This window comes from Pseudophryne corroboree, unplaced genomic scaffold (genome assembly GCF_028390025.1).
Source record: "Pseudophryne corroboree isolate aPseCor3 unplaced genomic scaffold, aPseCor3.hap2 scaffold_1011, whole genome shotgun sequence".
Taxonomy (NCBI): domain Eukaryota; kingdom Metazoa; phylum Chordata; class Amphibia; order Anura; family Myobatrachidae; genus Pseudophryne; species Pseudophryne corroboree.
The window spans coordinates 15450-32090 of NW_026967638.1; the positions used below are offsets into that span (position 1 = coordinate 15450).

A 16641-nucleotide genomic window follows, 5' to 3' on the forward strand; every position below is an offset into this window, starting at 1 on the left:
GTCCGTAGAGGATGCTGGGCGCCCGTCCCAAGTGCGGACTACTTCTGCAATACTTGTATATAGTTATTGCTTCAATAAGGGTTATGTTATATTTGCATCGGTCCTGCACTGATGCTATGTTGTTTTTTCATACTGATAACTGGGTAGTTTATCACAAGTTATACGGTGTGATTGGTGTGGCTGGTATGAATCTTGCCCTGGATTAACAAAATCCTTTCCTCATACTGTCCGTCTCCTCTGGGCACAGTTTCTCTAACTGTGGCATAGAGGGAGGAGCCAGTGCACACCCAGAACTAAAGTCTTTCTTAAAGTGCCCATGTCTCCTGTGGAGCCCGTCTATCCCCATGGTCCTTACGGAGTCCCCAGCATCCTCTACGGACTACGAGAAAAAGATTTACCGGTAGGTTCAAAATCTTATTTTCTACTTTATTCTTTTCTATCCTAGTTTATTACGACCAACTCTCATCCAAGGAGTTTGATATTCTACTACCTGCATGCAATTTAAATTGCTTAAATTGTTTATATGGTTGATTTGTCCTTCACAATCCATAATCTGCAACTTGGATGTACTTGTGTCATTGAAAATCTTATAATAAAAATGTATATACAGATACTCAACCTGTATATTGAAAAAAAAAAAAGTTATAAGACATATGCATTCAATATTTGAAGAAACAAAATAAAATAAAGCTATCTATTGGGTTTCACAAACAAGCACATTGGAAGACTTGACTACTGTTAAAAGACATGCATTACATGGTATAGAGCCACAAACCACAATGTAGTAAAATAAAACCAAACTTACATGTGTATCAAACCTATGTGAGGCTTACATTGATAGTGCAAGATCAACACTCTATCAACTGTGCAAACTAGACTGCACATAAATGCCATAAAATTTATCTGAGATTTTAGTAAATCAGGCCCGTTGCTGTCCGGGTCACGCAGCCGTCACGGCCCGCCCCCATACGGTCCGGTCATGTCTGCGTTGTCCTGACTGTGCCCCCAAAATGGCGGCACAACGCCGCTGGCCCGACTCCTCCTGCCTAGTGACCGCCTCTGCCTGTCAATCAGGCAGAGGCGCTCACTGGGCAGAGATGCTGATCGCATCTCTGGCATGTGCCGGTGCACTGCGGCACCAGCACACACGCACTTCAGACCTGATCTCCTGTTGTGTGAATATGCACAGCAGGGATCAGGTCTGAATATACAGCTGTCAGTAAGGCAGGGATGTGCTGCTGCCAGTGAGGCAGGGATGTGCTGCTGGTAGTGAAGCAGTGATGTGCTGCTGTCAGCGAAGCAGTGCTGTGCTGCTGTCAGCGAGACAGGGATGTGCTGCTGTCAGCGAGGCAGGGATGTGCTGCTGTCAGCGAAGCAGGGATGTGCTGCTGTCAGCGAAGCAGGGATGTGCTGCTGTCAGCGAGGCAGGGATGTGCTGCTGTCAGCGAGGCAGGGATGTGCTGCTGTCAGCGAGGCAGGGATGTGCTGCTATAAGTGAGGTAGGGATGTGCTGCTGTCATTGAAGCAGGAATGTGCTGCTGCAGTGAGGCAGAGATATGCAGCCCACTATCTCCCTACCACCCCTGCCTGAGTCACACACTTTCCCTGTCACCCCTGCCTCAGTTACCCACTATCTCCCAGTCACCGCTGCCTCAGTCAACCACTATATCTGCGATCCCTGCCTCAGTCACCCACTATACCAGTCACCCCTGCTTTAGTCACCCACTGTCACCCTATCACCCCTGCTTCAGTCACCCACTATCCCTGTCAACCCTGCCTCAGTCACCCACTATCTCCCAGTCACCCCTGCCTCAGTCAGCCACTATCCCTGTCACCCCTGCCTCAGTCTCTTACTGTCCCTGTCACCCCTGCCACAGTCATCCACTATCTCCCTATCACCCCTGCCTTAGTCATTTATTATACCTGTCACCCACTTTCTTCCCATACTTACCCAACCCCTTCCTATCACCCCTCCCTCAGTAACCCACTATCTCCCTGTCACCCACTATCTCCCAGTCATCCCTGCCTCAGTCACCTACTGACACCAGTGCAGACATTTCTGCTGCGGCCTCTCCACTCTCCAGCGTGAACGTCCTGACGACTGAGGAAATCCGCTTCCTAGTTGAGGACTCCGGGAATGAACACTGCCGATATTGCTGTCAGATGACTTTCTACCCAACGGAGGATTTTTGATACTTCCAGCTTTGCCATGCAGTTTCGAGTGCCGCCTTGATGATTTGTGTACACTACCGTGGTGGCGTTGTCAGATTGTACTTGAACAGGCCTGTTCTGTACTAGAGGCAGGGCCAGTGTCAATTAATTGAACACTGCCTGCAATTCCAGAATGTATATCAGGAGGAGAGATTCCTCCCTGGTCCACCGACCCTGGAGAAAGTGTTGCTCCAACACCATGGCCCAGCCCAAAAGACTGGCATCCATTGTCAGGAGGACACAGTTGGAGATCCAGAAGGGATGGCCCCTGCTCAACTGTTGGTCCTGTAGCCACCAGCTCAGTGTCAGACGAACCTCCGGAGTCAAGGAGATCATTTGAGACATCATCCGATGAGGCAGGCCGTCCCACTTGGAGAGGATTAACCTCTGCAGAGGGCGGTAATGAAATTGAGCGTACTCTACCATATCGAAAGCCGACACCATGAGGTCTAGTACTTGCATCGCTGTGTGTATCAACACTCTTGGGCGAGAGAGGACGATACTGTCCTGAATTTTCAGGACTTTCTCTGGAGACAGAAACAATTGTTGGCTGTGTGTGTCCAGCAGTGCCCCTAGGTGCACAATGTTCCGAGCAGGGACCAGCGAGGACTTTTTTCAGTTGATGAGCCACCCGTGGACTTTTAGGAATTGGACCGCCAGTTCCAGATAACTGTGGAGAACCTCTTGGGAGTTCACCAGGATCAGCAAGTCGTCCAGATTTGGCAGGATCCTGATTCTCTGATGGTGAAGGGTCGTCATCACGGCCATGACCTTGGTGAATATCCGAGGTGCCGTGGCCAAACCAGAAGGCAGGACTTGAAATCCAAAAACAAACCAGGCACAACACTGCTTAGCTTCCATCATCAGATGAGATTGGACCAGTGGCGTAACTACTGCCCCCGCAGTCCTCGCGGTGGCTTGGGGGCGAGGGGCTGCGGGGGCGCCACTGATTTACAGCAGACTGACATGCGGACGAGCGTCCGCATGTCAGTCTGCAGTCTCCTTCCCTCCGCCGCTTTTTGGAGGGACACGGAGGGCACACAGCGCGCCTCCCTGTGTCCCTCCTGCTGCATCATCTCCGGCGGCCGCGGGTCTAATAGGGGGAAGTGCCGTCCGTGAGCTCTAATTGGCTCACGAACCAGCACTTCCCCCTATTAGACCCGCGGCCGCCGGAGATGATGCAGCAGGAGGGACACAGGAGAGACGAGCTGTGCTCTCCGTGTCCCTCCAAAAAGCGACGGCGGGGGGGGGGTAAATATCTGGCACTGGGGGCATATATGGCACGGGGGGGGGGAGGGAGGAATATCTGGCACTGGGGCATTTCTGGCACTAGGGGGAATATCTGGCACTGGGGGCATATCTGGCACTGGGGGGGATATCTGGCACTGGGGCATATATGGCACTGGGGGGGAATATCTGGCACTGGGGGCATATATGGCACTGGGGGGGGTATCTGGCACTGGGGGCATATATGGCACGGGGGGCATATATGGCACTGGGGGGAATATCTGGCACTGGGGGCATATATGGCACTGGGGGGGAATATCTGGCACTGGGGGCATATGTGTACCTGGCACATGGGGGGGACGACTATATTTGGCACTGGGGCATGTAAGTACCTGGCACCGTGGGGGAATATCTGGCACTGGGGACATATGTGGCACTGGGAGCACAGCCCTAGCAACAAGGACTACCTCCTAGCAACGAGCATGACACCCAGTGCATGAAACATCTGGCAACGAGCATGACACCCAGTGCATGAAACACCTGGCAACGAGCATGACACCCAGTGCATGAAACCCCTGGCAACGAGCATGACACCCTGAGCATGAAAACCCCTGGCACCGTGCATGGAACCAAGAGCATGAAACCCCTGGCAACGAGCATGACACCCAGTGCATGAAACCCCTGACAACGAGCAGGTAATTGAAAAGTAATTAGAAGCCTTACTGTAGGACTTAATGTGTAATGGGCATTACGGTGTGTGGCATAATGTATCACGGACATTGCGGTGTGTGTCATAATGTGTCGCAGGCATTACGGTGTATGGTATACTATATCGCGGGCATTGTGATATGTGGTATAATGTCTCAGGGTCATTGCAGTGTGTGGCATAATGTATCACGGACATTGCGGTGTGTGTCATAATGTGTCAGGCATTACGGTGTGTGGTATACTATATCACGGGCATTGTGGTATGTGGTATAATGTCTCAGGGTCATTGCAGTGTGGCATAATACATAACGGGCATTGCGATGTGTGGCATAGGGTATAACGGGCAGGGCATTGCGGTATGTGTCACAGGCATTACGGTGTATGGTATACTATATCACGGGCATTGTGGTATAATGTCTCAAGGTCATTGCAGTGTGTGGCATAATGTGTCACAGGCATTGTATGTGCTATAATGTATTGGGCATTGCAGTGTGTGGCATAATGTATCACGGACATTGCGGTGTGTGTCATAATGTGTCACAGACATTGTATGTGCTATAATGTATCAGGGGCATTGCAGTGTGAAGCATAATGTATAACGGGCATTGCGATTCCTGTCATAATGTGTCACAGGCATTACGGTGTGTGGCATAATGTGTCACAGACATTACGGTGTGTGGCATAATGTGTCGGGGGCATTACAGTGTGTGCATATTGTGTCGTGCATTATTGTGTGCGGCATAATGTCTAAGGGCCATTGCAGTATGTGGCATAATGTATACTGGGCATTACTATAAGGAGGAAAAATGACAAATAATGTAAGGGGCATGAATCAGGATTATTTTTCTTTCCTGTGGTGGCAAACGTATGGGCGTGCAGGTTGCAAAACTGGGGTATAAGGTAGTCTTTTCCTGCAATGCCACGCCCCTTTATGCGAAACCACGCCCACTCCAACAAAACCACGCCCCTTTTTTGACGCGCGCGCCTTAGGCGCGCGCATATTTATCCCTTTCTTGCTCCCAATTATGGAGCATGAAGGGGGGGGGGGGGGGGGCGCCGAAGAATTTTTTGGCTTGGGGGAGAAAAATTTCTAGTTACGCCACTGGATTGGACATATCCAGTGTGATGCGGCTGTAGATGATTTTTGCTGTTTCTAACTTCTACATCAATGAATAAGTTTCAAAATAGAATGCATCAAGAGAACGGTGTTGGTAGTATAAAACTACCTACAGCACCTGGTATTCCCAGGTGGTCTCACATCCAAGAACAAACCAGGCCTAAGATCAGGTGATATTGGGCATATACAGTGTGGTGTGGCTGTAGATGAGCTTAGTGGTTTCTGTTAGAGTTCTACTTCTAACTACTCGTACATAAATGAATAAGCGGACGATTTATTAAACCTGGTGAAATGATAATTTGCATGGTGATAAAGTACCAGCCAATCAGCTCCTAATTGCCATGTCACAGGCTGGGTTTGAAAAATGACAGTTAGGAGCTGACTGGCTGGTACTTTATCACCTTGCACTTTATCAGTTCCCCAGGCTTAATAGATCTGCCCCAATGTTTCAAAATGGAATGCATCAAGAGAACGGTGTTGGTTTTGTAAAAATACACACAGCTCCTGGTATTTCCTGGTGGTCTCCCATCCAAGTACTAAAACCAGGACCAACACTGCTCAGCTTCCATGATCAGGAGAGATTGGGCAAATCCAGTGTGCTGTGGCTGTAGATGAGCTCGTGGTTTCTGTTAGAGCTCTTCTACTTCTAACTTCTGGTACATAAAAGAATATGTGTAAAAATTAAATGTACAGTACCAAGAAAAGGGTGTTGGTAGTTTAAAAACACCTAAAGAATCTGATAATACATGGATGGGAGACTGCTTGGTAGTAACAAAGTCCAATACTGCTTTGCTTCAAAGATCAAATGAGATTGGGCATATCCAGTGTGGTGTGGCTTTAGATAAGCTTTGTGGTTTCTGTTAGAGCTCTTCTACTTCTAACTACTGGTACATTAATGAATATGTATAAGGTTGTAGTTTATCCAATATCCCTTTACTACCTTACCTCCCCCCCCCCCCTCCCCTCCCCTCCCCTCCCCTCCTTATAGCTTCCTTTGTTCTCTCCTCCTCGTATGTGCGTTATTTGTTTTCTCATACGTCCTAGAGGATGCTGGGATCACATTAAGAACCATGGGGTATAGACGGGATCCGCAGGAGACATGGGCACTTTAAGACTTTCAAAGGGTGTGAACTGTCTCCTCCCTCTATACCCCTCCTCCAGACTCCAGTTTTAGAATTGTGCCCAGTGAGACTGGATGCACTACAGGGGAGCTCTACTGAGTTTCTCTGAAAAGACTTATGTTAGTTTTTCTTATTTTCAGGGAGGCTGCTGGCAACAGTCTCCCTGCTTCGTGGAACTTAGGGGAGAGAAGTATGACCAACTTCTAGTGAGTTCAATGGCTCTGCTTCTGGCTGACAGGACACCATTAGCTCCTGAGGGTGCTGATCGCTGGGTACGCCTAGATGCCCACTCCCGTAGCCTGCCATCACCCCCTTACAGAGCCAGAAGTCAGAAGACAGGCGAGTAGCAGAAGAACAGAAGACTTCTTCTCCAGTGATGGCATTCTGAGGTACCACGCAGCGAGCGGAATGCTGTGCGCCATGCTTCCACACAAACACAGGCACTGCAGGGTGCAGGGCATGTGGGTGGGTGGGGGGGGGCACCCTGGGCAGCATAAATTCCTCACAAAAGGCTGGCAAAAGTGGACATTAGTGCCTGGGCACTGTCCTTACCCCGCCAGCGTAATTAATTATTTGTTTCTGAGCGGGACAGAAGCGTGCCATTACAGCGGCGGGGCTTCTTCCTCACCTCACCAGCACATCTATAGAGCGTTACAAGTCTATCACTATAGAGTTTATTATTTCCCAGACTGTGTACTTTTGGCGCTGGGTTGTGAGCTGAAAAATCCTCTCTGTCCCTCTGACAGATTTACTGTAGGTCTATCCCCCATAAGCCGATGTGTCTGTGGGTACTTGGTACATGTGTGTCAACATGTCGGTGGCTGAATGTTTTTCCCAAGAGGAAACTATATTAGGAATGCAGACATATGATGGTGGCCCTGTTGGCACCACCAATAACTGACTGGGTGAAAGTTTCAATAATATCAGAGTGAGGTTGGATAAATCTGTGTCCCAGACACAGACGTAGAGAATAGATGTGATGTTCATGGCTATGCTTCTTTTCCCTCAGGCCCGCAAAAATGTTACTACACACTGATACTGACTCGGATACTGATTCCTATGTCGACCATAATATTTCCTGATTAGATCCAATATTGGCAAGGAGCATTCAGTACATGATTGTGGATATTAAGGACATATTAACATCACTGAGGACCCTGCTGTTCCTGACAAAGGGGTCTATATGTATGTATATATAGATATATAATGAAAGCTGATGTAACGTTTCTCCATCTCTGTTTGAGAAAGTCTGGGCCAGCTCGACAAGATGGCTTCAAATCCCCAAAAGGTTTCCGATTGTTTATTCATTTCCTGCTGCGGACAGAATAAAGTGGGAGTCACCCCCTGTTCTGCACGGGGCCCTGTCACAAATCCAGCGGATCGTATGCAGGAAGCTACATTATTTCTAGTTATGTAACCACGGGTACATTACTTAGACCTGCCATTACATGCGCATGGGTGAGTAGTAGTATTCAAGAATTGGTCGAATACCTTGTCTTCCGATATAGATATCTTGGAGAGATGGGATAATCCTTACGTTGGATCATATCAAGGACACTGCAGCATACTTACGACTGCAAGGGATATAGGACTCTTGAGTTCACGGGCCAATTTCATGGCAGTCTCGGATAGGAGGGCATTGTGGATTCACCAAGGGAATGCTGATGCTGACTCCAAGAAGAAAGGGAGTCTCTTCCCTATGAAGGTGAAGCCTTGTTTGGTGACTGCCTAGTTAATTTGATCTCGGCAGCTCCCGCAGGTAAGTCAACCTTCTTGCCCTATGTTCCCTCTCAACGGATGAAGACGCATCATTGTCTAACGCAGTCATTTTGTCCCAATAGATATGCAAGAAGTTAAGATTCCCCTTTCTTTGCAGGTAGAGGAAGGAGAAGAGGGAAGAGGTCTGTAGCCTCTTCAAGATCGCAGGAGCAGAGATCGTCCTCTGCTTCTGCCAAATCCACTGCATGACGCTGGGGCTCTCTTGCAGGAGCCCACACCAGTGGGGGCACGTCTAAAACACTTCAGTCAGTTCTGGATTAATTTGGACCTGGACTCGTGGGTTTTACAAATAGTGTCACAAGGGTACAAACTGGGGTTTCAAGACGTTCCCCCTCACCGATTGTTCAAATCGGCCTTAGTCAGCAGGGAGAAGGTTTTTATTCAAGCCTCTTCGTGCTCCCGAAGCCGGACGGCTCAGTCAGACCAATCTTAAATCTGAAATCCCTCAATTTCTACCTAAAGAAATTCAATTTCAAGATGGAATCTCTCAGGGTAGGGATCTCCAGTCCGGAGGAAGGAGATTTCATGGTTTTGGTAGACATAAGGATGCCTAATTACATGTTCCCGTTTAGCCACTGCATCAAGCTACCTGAGGTTTGCAATTCAGGATTGTCATTACCAATTTCAGACGTTGCCGTTTGGTCTGTCCACGGCTCCGAGGATTTTCACCAGGGTGATGGTGGAAATGATGGTTCTCCTTCGCAAGCAAGGAGTCATAATTATGCCGTACTTGGATGATCTCCTGATAAAGGCGAGATCCAGGGACCAGTTGGTGCAAAACATCTACTCTCCCTGACAGTTCTTCAACAACATGGTTGGCTCCTAAACTTGCCAAAATCGCAGTTGGTCCCAATGACGCGGTTGTTGTTTTTGGGAGTCATACTGTTAGGCGCCGGGGTCCGCTTGATGGTCTGCGCGGCCCGGCGCCTAGCAACTAGAGACGCCGTGCACGTACAGCCGCCGGCTCCCTAGCAACGCTAGACGCCGGGCGCGCTGAGCCGCACGGACCCTAGCAACGGGGACGCCACTGGCGGACCGCGTTCCCCGTTGCTAGGCTTTAGGAAATTAAGATATTCACCTGCTCTCTGGCCGTGCAGCAAGGCAGCTGCACGGCATTTATTCTAATCAGCCTTTAGCAGCTGATTGGAGGACTCCTTGTTAAATACACTCCCAGGGCTTCTCACAGACGCCGGTAATAGCTTCCTGCATGCTGCCTTTGTTTGCTGAGAGTCTGTTTCCAGTCCTGCTGTATCCGGTCATTCCAGTCCGCAGAAGTCCGGTATTCGGGAGTTGTCATCTCATCCCAAGAGGTCGTTTGGTTCCCTGGAGTCCTGACTGATCACCGTTTTATATCCAGTGGTGTTCGTGAGTTGCGGCTCTGCCGTGTGTTGCGGCTCAGCCGCTTTACCTTTTATATTTTGTGTTTGGAGCATTTGCGGAGGGTTCCGCTTCCACAAGTCCTCTCTGGTACTTGGCGGTGCCGGGTAGGAGAATTGGACAAGTGGATATTTTGGTTGTCCTTTTTCCTGGCGGTTTCTCCGCACATATTATAGTTTTGAGTTTGCTTAGCCCCTGGCCTGGTTGTTTAGTTAGAGGGCCTCTTGTTATCACCCTGTCTCGGGTTTCCCTTTGTCTCTCATTAAGACCGGGGGGCATCGAAGTTGGGCAGACATAATCCGCCCTTCAAACGCGGCTGCCAAGGGCTCAAGAAACCATAGTCTCGCAGGGGATTTCTGACAACACGGGTAAGACAACAGAGTTAGGGCGCCAGGGGCTATTTTCCTGTCCTGCTCCCTTCCCCAGCATTCCGTTCCAGTGCTCCAGTCCTTGCCATAAGATCTTCTCTGACCAGAGTGCTGGAATCATAACATTATTACCGGCCATACCAAAACTTAAAATTAAACGGGGTTTAATTTTTTCTCATTCAGTTTTGTGAGAGTTTATCGGCCTCATGAATCCAACAGGTTTAGTGCCAAATCCTGGTCAGCTCTTAGTCAGCCAGATTCAAGAACTTACTCAGATGGTTCAGGATCTTTCTCTTCGGGTGAAGTCGCAGGAAGATCTTTTGCGAGCTTCCCCAAGGGTAGTCCCTGAACCAAAGATGCATTTGCCTGACCGTTTTTCTGGTGATAGAAAAGAGTTTTTTAATTTTAAAGAATCCTGTAAACTTTATTTTCGTTTAAGACCGACTTCCTCGGGTACTGAATCTCAGCGGGTCGGGTTTATTATTTCTTTGCTCCAGGGGGATCCTCAGACCTGGGCATTTGGTTTAAGAGCAGAGGATCCGGCATTGTTGTCAGTTGACGCTTTTTTTGAGTCTTTAGGGCTCTTGTATGATGACCCTGATAGAGAGGCGTCCGCTGAAAGTCAGTTGCGCGCTCTCAGACAGGGTAGAAATCCTGCAGAGGTTTATTGTACGGAGTTTCGCCGTTGGTCGAACGACTGTGGCTGGAATGACCCAGCCCTGCGCAGTCAGTTTCGCCTCGGCTTATCAGAGTCTATAAAAGACAGTCGCCTTCAGTACCCCGCTCCTGAGACTCTCGATAAACTCATGGAGCTTTCTATTAAGATTGATCGTCGTCTCAGAGAGCGGAGGGCTGAAAAAGGAGCACCTGTAAGGTCAAGTCCGTGTGTAAATTCCATTCCTGAAGACGTAGAGGAGACCATGCAGATGGGTCTCTCCCGGCTGTCTCCTGAAGAAAGAGCCAGAAGGCAAAATTCTGGTCTTTGTCTGTACTGTGGGGGTAAGGGACATTTTGCTCGTAATTGTCCGAACAAGTCGGGAAACGCTTTGACCAGGTGAATTGTGAGGGGGTTCACCTAGGTCTGCAGCTTATCTCCTCGAATAACTCCCTTTTAGTCCCAGTTAAAGTTTCCTTTGGCAGCCTCAGTTCTTCGGTGTCGGCTTTTGTTGACAGTGGAGCTGCAGGAAACTTTATGGATTTAACTTGGGCTAAGGCCTTAGGCATTCCTCAGTTACCTTTGGGTAGGTGTGTCACCATGCATGGCTTAGATGGGAGTCCGCTGTCTAATGGGATTATTTCTCTCCGTACACCCCCTGCACTACTTACAGTAGGAGCTCTACATTCCGAGAAAATCGAGTTCTTTCTTACATATTGCCCAGCAGTTCCAGTTGTTCTGGGTCACCCTTGGCTGGCCTTTCATAATCCCACCATTGATTGGCGGTCGGGGAGATTTCACATTGGGGTACTTTTTGTGATAAGGAATGTATCACGTTTCCAGTCAGAGTAGCAGCTATCATTCCAGAACTCATTCCGGTGGAATACCAGGAGTTTGCTGATGTTTTCTCCAAAGGCAATGCGGACATTCTGCCTCCCCATCGGCCTTATGATTGTGCTATTGAGTTAATTCCTGGTGCCGCATTGCCAAAGGGAAGATTATATGCATTATCCGGGCCAGAAACTGCGGCTATGAATGATTATGTAAAGGAGAGCCTTGAGAAAGGATTTATTAGACCATCAAAATCTCCTTTAAGTGCAGGCTTCTTCTTTGTGGAGAAAAAGGATGGCTCGCTTAGACCTTGCATTGATTTTAGAGCCCTGAATAAGATCTCAGTTAAAAACACCTATCCTTTGCCGTTGATTTCTGTACTCTTTGATCAGTTACGTTCTGCTGTGATTTTTTCTAAAATTGACCTTAGAGGAGCGTACAACCTCATCCGAATTAAATCTGGAGATGAGTGGAAAACGGCCTTCAGTACTCAGTCGGGTCACTACGAATACCTGGTGATGCCGTTCGGCCTGTCCAATGCTCCGGCAGTTTTTCAAGACCTCATTAACGATGTGCTCCGTGACTTCCTAGGGAAATTCGTGGTCGTTTACTTAGACGACATCCTGATTTTTTCTAAATCAATGGAACAACATGTTACCCAGGTGCGTCTGGTTCTTCAAAAGTTATGTGAGAATCATTTATATGCCAAGCTGGAGAAGTGTGAGTTTCATGTCACGGAAGTATCTTTTTTAGGGTACATAATTTCCCCTCAGGGATTTTCCATGGAACCAAAGAAACTCCAGGCCATCCTTAGTTGGGCGCAACCCACCAATTTAAAAGCAATTAAGCGTTTTTTAGGGTTTGCGAATTATTATAGGAGGTTCATTCATTCTTTTTCTGACCTGGTTGCTCCCATTGTAGCTCTGACAAAGAAAGGAGCGGATCCTACCAACTGGTCGCATGAAGCTGTGTTGTCCTTCCGGGCCTTGAAACAAGCCTTTGTCTCGGCTCCAGTCCTCAGACATCCTAATCCGGAATTGCCCTTTGTGGTGGAGGTTGATGCCTTGGAGGTTGGAGTGGGGGCTATCCTTTCTCAAAAGGATCCGGAGTCTCTGGAGTTACATCCTTGTGCCTTTATGTCCAGGAAATTCTCCTCCGCTGAATCCAACTATGACATTGGTAATCGGGAGTTACTGGCGGTAAAATGGGCTTTCGAGGAGTGGAGGCATTGGCTGGAGGGAGCAAAACATACTATTTCGGTATTGACTGACCATAAGAACCTGCAATACATTGAATCGGCTAAGCGGCTTAATGCCCGGCAGGCACGTTGGGCATTATTTTTTACGCGTTTCAAATTTATAATCACTTTCAGGCCTGGTTCCAAGAATACTAAGGCTGATGCCCTGTCACATAGCTTTCTTCCGGTTCACAATAACAATCCTGTTACCCCCATACTTCCATCTTCGGTCATCTGGGCGGGCCTCACACAAGATTTATTTACCCAGTTAAAACAGCTTCAACACCAAGCTCCTAGAATTACTCCTGCTGGTCGTCTTTACGTCCCTGAGTTTTTGAGAGTTACTGTTTTAACGGAATTCCATGATAACAAAGTTTCAGGGCATCCAGGAGTCTCTAAGACATTGGAGTTAGTCTCTCGCTCAGTATGGTGGCCTGGTCTTTCTAAAGACGTCAAGGAATTTGTTTATTCATGTCAGGTTTGTGCACAGCATAAGGTTCCCCGTTCCTTGCCCATCGGGCAACTTATGCCCTTAAATGTTCCTCTCAGGCCATGGTCTCATATTTCTATGGATTTTGTGGTTGACCTTCCCCTTTCAGCCGGATTCCGAGTCATATGGGTGGTAGTGGACCGTTTTAGTAAAATGGCTCATTTTATTGCTCTTCCCCGATTGCCTTCTGCCCAAGGGTTGGCAGTTTTGTTTCTCCGCCATGTATTCAGGCTTCATGGGTTGCCTACTGATATTGTTTCTGATCGGGGTCCACAATTCATCGCACAATTCTGGAAATGTTTTTGTGCCTCATTGAAGATGAAATTGTCGTTAACATCCGGTTACCACCCACAATCCAACGGGCAAACCGAACGAGTTAACCAATCATTGAAACAATATTTGCGCTTGTATTCAGCCAAACTCCAGAATGATTGGTCCGAGTTTCTTCCGTTGGATGAATTTGCTTACAATAATTCTTGTCATTCCTCCACTAAAGAGTCTCCATTCTTTTCAGTTTTTGGTTTTCACCCCAGAGCTAATTCTTTTTTTCATCATTCCTCAGTCTCCTCGCTTACCTTAACCTCCCATCTCAGAGCCATTTGGAAAAAGGTGCACCTTGCTCTCAGAAAAGCGGCCTTTCGAGAGAAGAAATTTTCTGACAGGCTCCGACGTCCTTGCACTTTTAAGGTGGGAGATAGGGTGTGGTTGTCGACTCGCAACATCAGGCTTCGACAATCCTCAGCTAGACTGGGACCCAAATTTATTGGGCCATTTCTTATTATTAAAAGAGTCAACCCAGTTGCCTTTCGGTTACGTTTACCAAGATCTCTCCGGATTGGAAATACGTTTCATTGTTCCCTGTTGAAACAATACGTTTCTTCCAGTAGATTTCCTCGGAAGATCTCTCAGGGTAGATCTCCAGTAGATGTACAGGGACAACAGGAGTTCTTGGTAGAGAAGGTTCTCGATTCCAAATTGTCCCGGGATCGGCTGTATTTTCTGGTTCACTGGAAAGGCTATGGTCCGGAGGAAAGGTCTTGGGTCCTGGATAAGGATCTTCATGCCCCGAGGCTCAAGAGGGCATTTTTTCGGGAATTTCCTCAGAAACCTGGCTTTAGGGGTTCCTTGACCCCTCCTCAAGGGGGGGGTACTGTTTGGCGCCGGGGTCCGCTTGATGGTCTGCGCGGCCCGGCGCCTAGCAACTAGAGATGCCGTGCACGTACAGCCGCCGGCTCCCTAGCAACGCTAGACGCCGGGCGCGCTGAGCCGCACGGACCCTAGCAACGGGGACGCCACTGGCGGACCGCATTCCCCGTTGCTAGGCTTTAGGAAATTAAGATATTCACCTGCTCTCTGGCCGTGCAGCAAGGCAGCTGCACGGCATTTATTCTAATCAGCCATTAGCATTAGAGACCTGAGACAAAGAGATCTGAATTATATGAGAGCCGACCAGAGGAAACACAAATTATGCAGTCAAGTGTCCCACATTTGGGGAAATCGCAGATGCAGCACACCCAGAGTGCAATGGGTGAGCCTTGCCCTGGGAGAAGCACCTTCCTGATCATACCTGGCAGGTAAGTAGGAGTTGGGCAAGAGCTGAGGAGGGTCGCTGCTCGGGCACCCCCCTGTCAAGTGAAGGAGATCCAACTGAGGCAGCACAAGAGAACTCTCGAAAGAAGAACAAGGCTAGAGGAATATCTGAGACACAGAAATCTGGCTTTTACCAGAGCTGACCAGAGGAAAGCACAAACACAGTCCCCCACTACCACAAATAATGCAGTCGAGTTTCCCACATTTGGGGAAATCACAGGGGTCAGCATACCCAGAATGCAATGAATGAACCTCACCCTGGGAGAACAATCTTCATGACCATGGTATCTCCTATGCAAAATAAGTATGATTTGGGATAGGGCTGGGGAGGGCCGCTGCTCAGGCACATCTCTGTCAAGTAAAGGAGATTCAACTGAGGCAGCACAACCTAACCGTGGTTTTTTTTTCATTCTTTATACCGTCATAGTGTCATACTAGTTGTTACGAGTATACTACTATCTCTTTATCAACCAGTGTACAGTGCGGTAGTTCACGGCTGTGGCTACCTCTGTGTCGGCAGTCGGCAGGCAGTCCGTCCATCCATAATTGTATTATAATATATACCACCTAACCGTGGTTTTTTTTTCATTCTTTATACCGTCATAGTCAGTCATACTAGTTGTTACGAGTATACTACTATCTCTTTATCAACCAGTGTACAGTGCGGTAGTTCACGGCTGTGGCTACCTCTGTGTCGGAACTCGGCAGGCAGTCCGTCCATCCATAATTGTATTACAATATATACCACCTAACCGTGGTTTTTTTTTCATTCTTTATACCGTCATAGTCAGTCATACTAGTTGTTACGAGTATACTACTATCTCTTTATCAACCAGTGTACAGTGCGGTAGTTCACGGCTGTGGCTACCTCTGTGTCGGAACTCGGCAGGCAGTCCGTCCATCCATAATTGTATTACAATATATACCACCTAACCGTGGTTTTTTTTTCATTCTTTATACCGTCATAGTCAGTCATACTAGTTGTTACGAGTATACTACTATCTCTTTATCAACCAGTGTACAGTGCGGTAGTTCACGGCTGTGGCTACCTCTGTGTCGGAACTCGGCAGGCAGTCCGTCCATCCATAATTGTATTATTATAATATATACCACCTAACCGTGGTTTTTTTTTCATTCTTTATACCGTCATAGTGTCATACTAGTTGTTACGAGTATACTACTATCTCTTTATCAACCAGTGTACAGTGCGGTAGTTCACGGCTGTGGCTACCTCTGTGTCGGCAGTCGGCAGGCAGTCCGTCCATCCATAATTGTATTATAATATATACCACCTAACCGTGGTTTTTTTTTCATTCTTTATACCGTCATAGTCAGTCATACTAGTTGTTACGAGTATACTACTATCTCTTTATCAACCAGTGTACAGTGCGGTAGTTCACGGCTGTGGCTACCTCTGTGTCGGAACTCGGCAGGCAGTCCGTCCATCCATAATTGTATTACAATATATACCACCTAACCGTGGTTTTTTTTTCATTCTTTATACCGTCATAGTCAGTCATACTAGTTGTTACGAGTATACTACTATTTCTTTATCAACCAGTGTACAGTGCGGTAGTTCACGGCTGTGGCTACCTCTGTGTCGGAACTCGGCAGGCAGTCCGTCCATCCATAATTGTATTATTATAATATATACCACCTAACCGTGGTTTTTTTTTCATTCTTTATACCGTCATAGTGTCATACTAGTTGTTACGAGTATACTACTATCTCTTTATCAACCAGTGTACAGTGCGGTAGTTCACGGCTGTGGCTACCTCTGTGTCGGCAGTCGGCAGGCAGTCCGTCCATCCATAATTGTATTATAATATATACCACCTAACCGTGGTTTTTTTTTCATTCTTTATACCGTCATAGTCAGTCATACTAGTTGTTACGAGTATACTACTATCTCTTTATCAACCAGTGTACA

At 47.8% G+C, this 16641-nt stretch overlaps 1 non-coding gene and 1 pseudogene across 1 annotated transcript; both read right to left on the bottom strand.

The window, feature by feature from the left end:
* Nucleotides 1–14548: 14548 nt before the first annotated feature.
* LOC134987614 (U1 spliceosomal RNA) lies at nt 14549–14703 on the bottom strand (annotated as a pseudogene).
* Nucleotides 14704–14855: 152 nt separating this feature from the next.
* Nucleotides 14856–15019, bottom strand: LOC134987611 (U1 spliceosomal RNA). The gene has a single exon (XR_010193213.1). It is a non-coding gene; the product is annotated as a U1 spliceosomal RNA (small nuclear RNA).
* Nucleotides 15020–16641: the final 1622 nt, after the last annotated feature.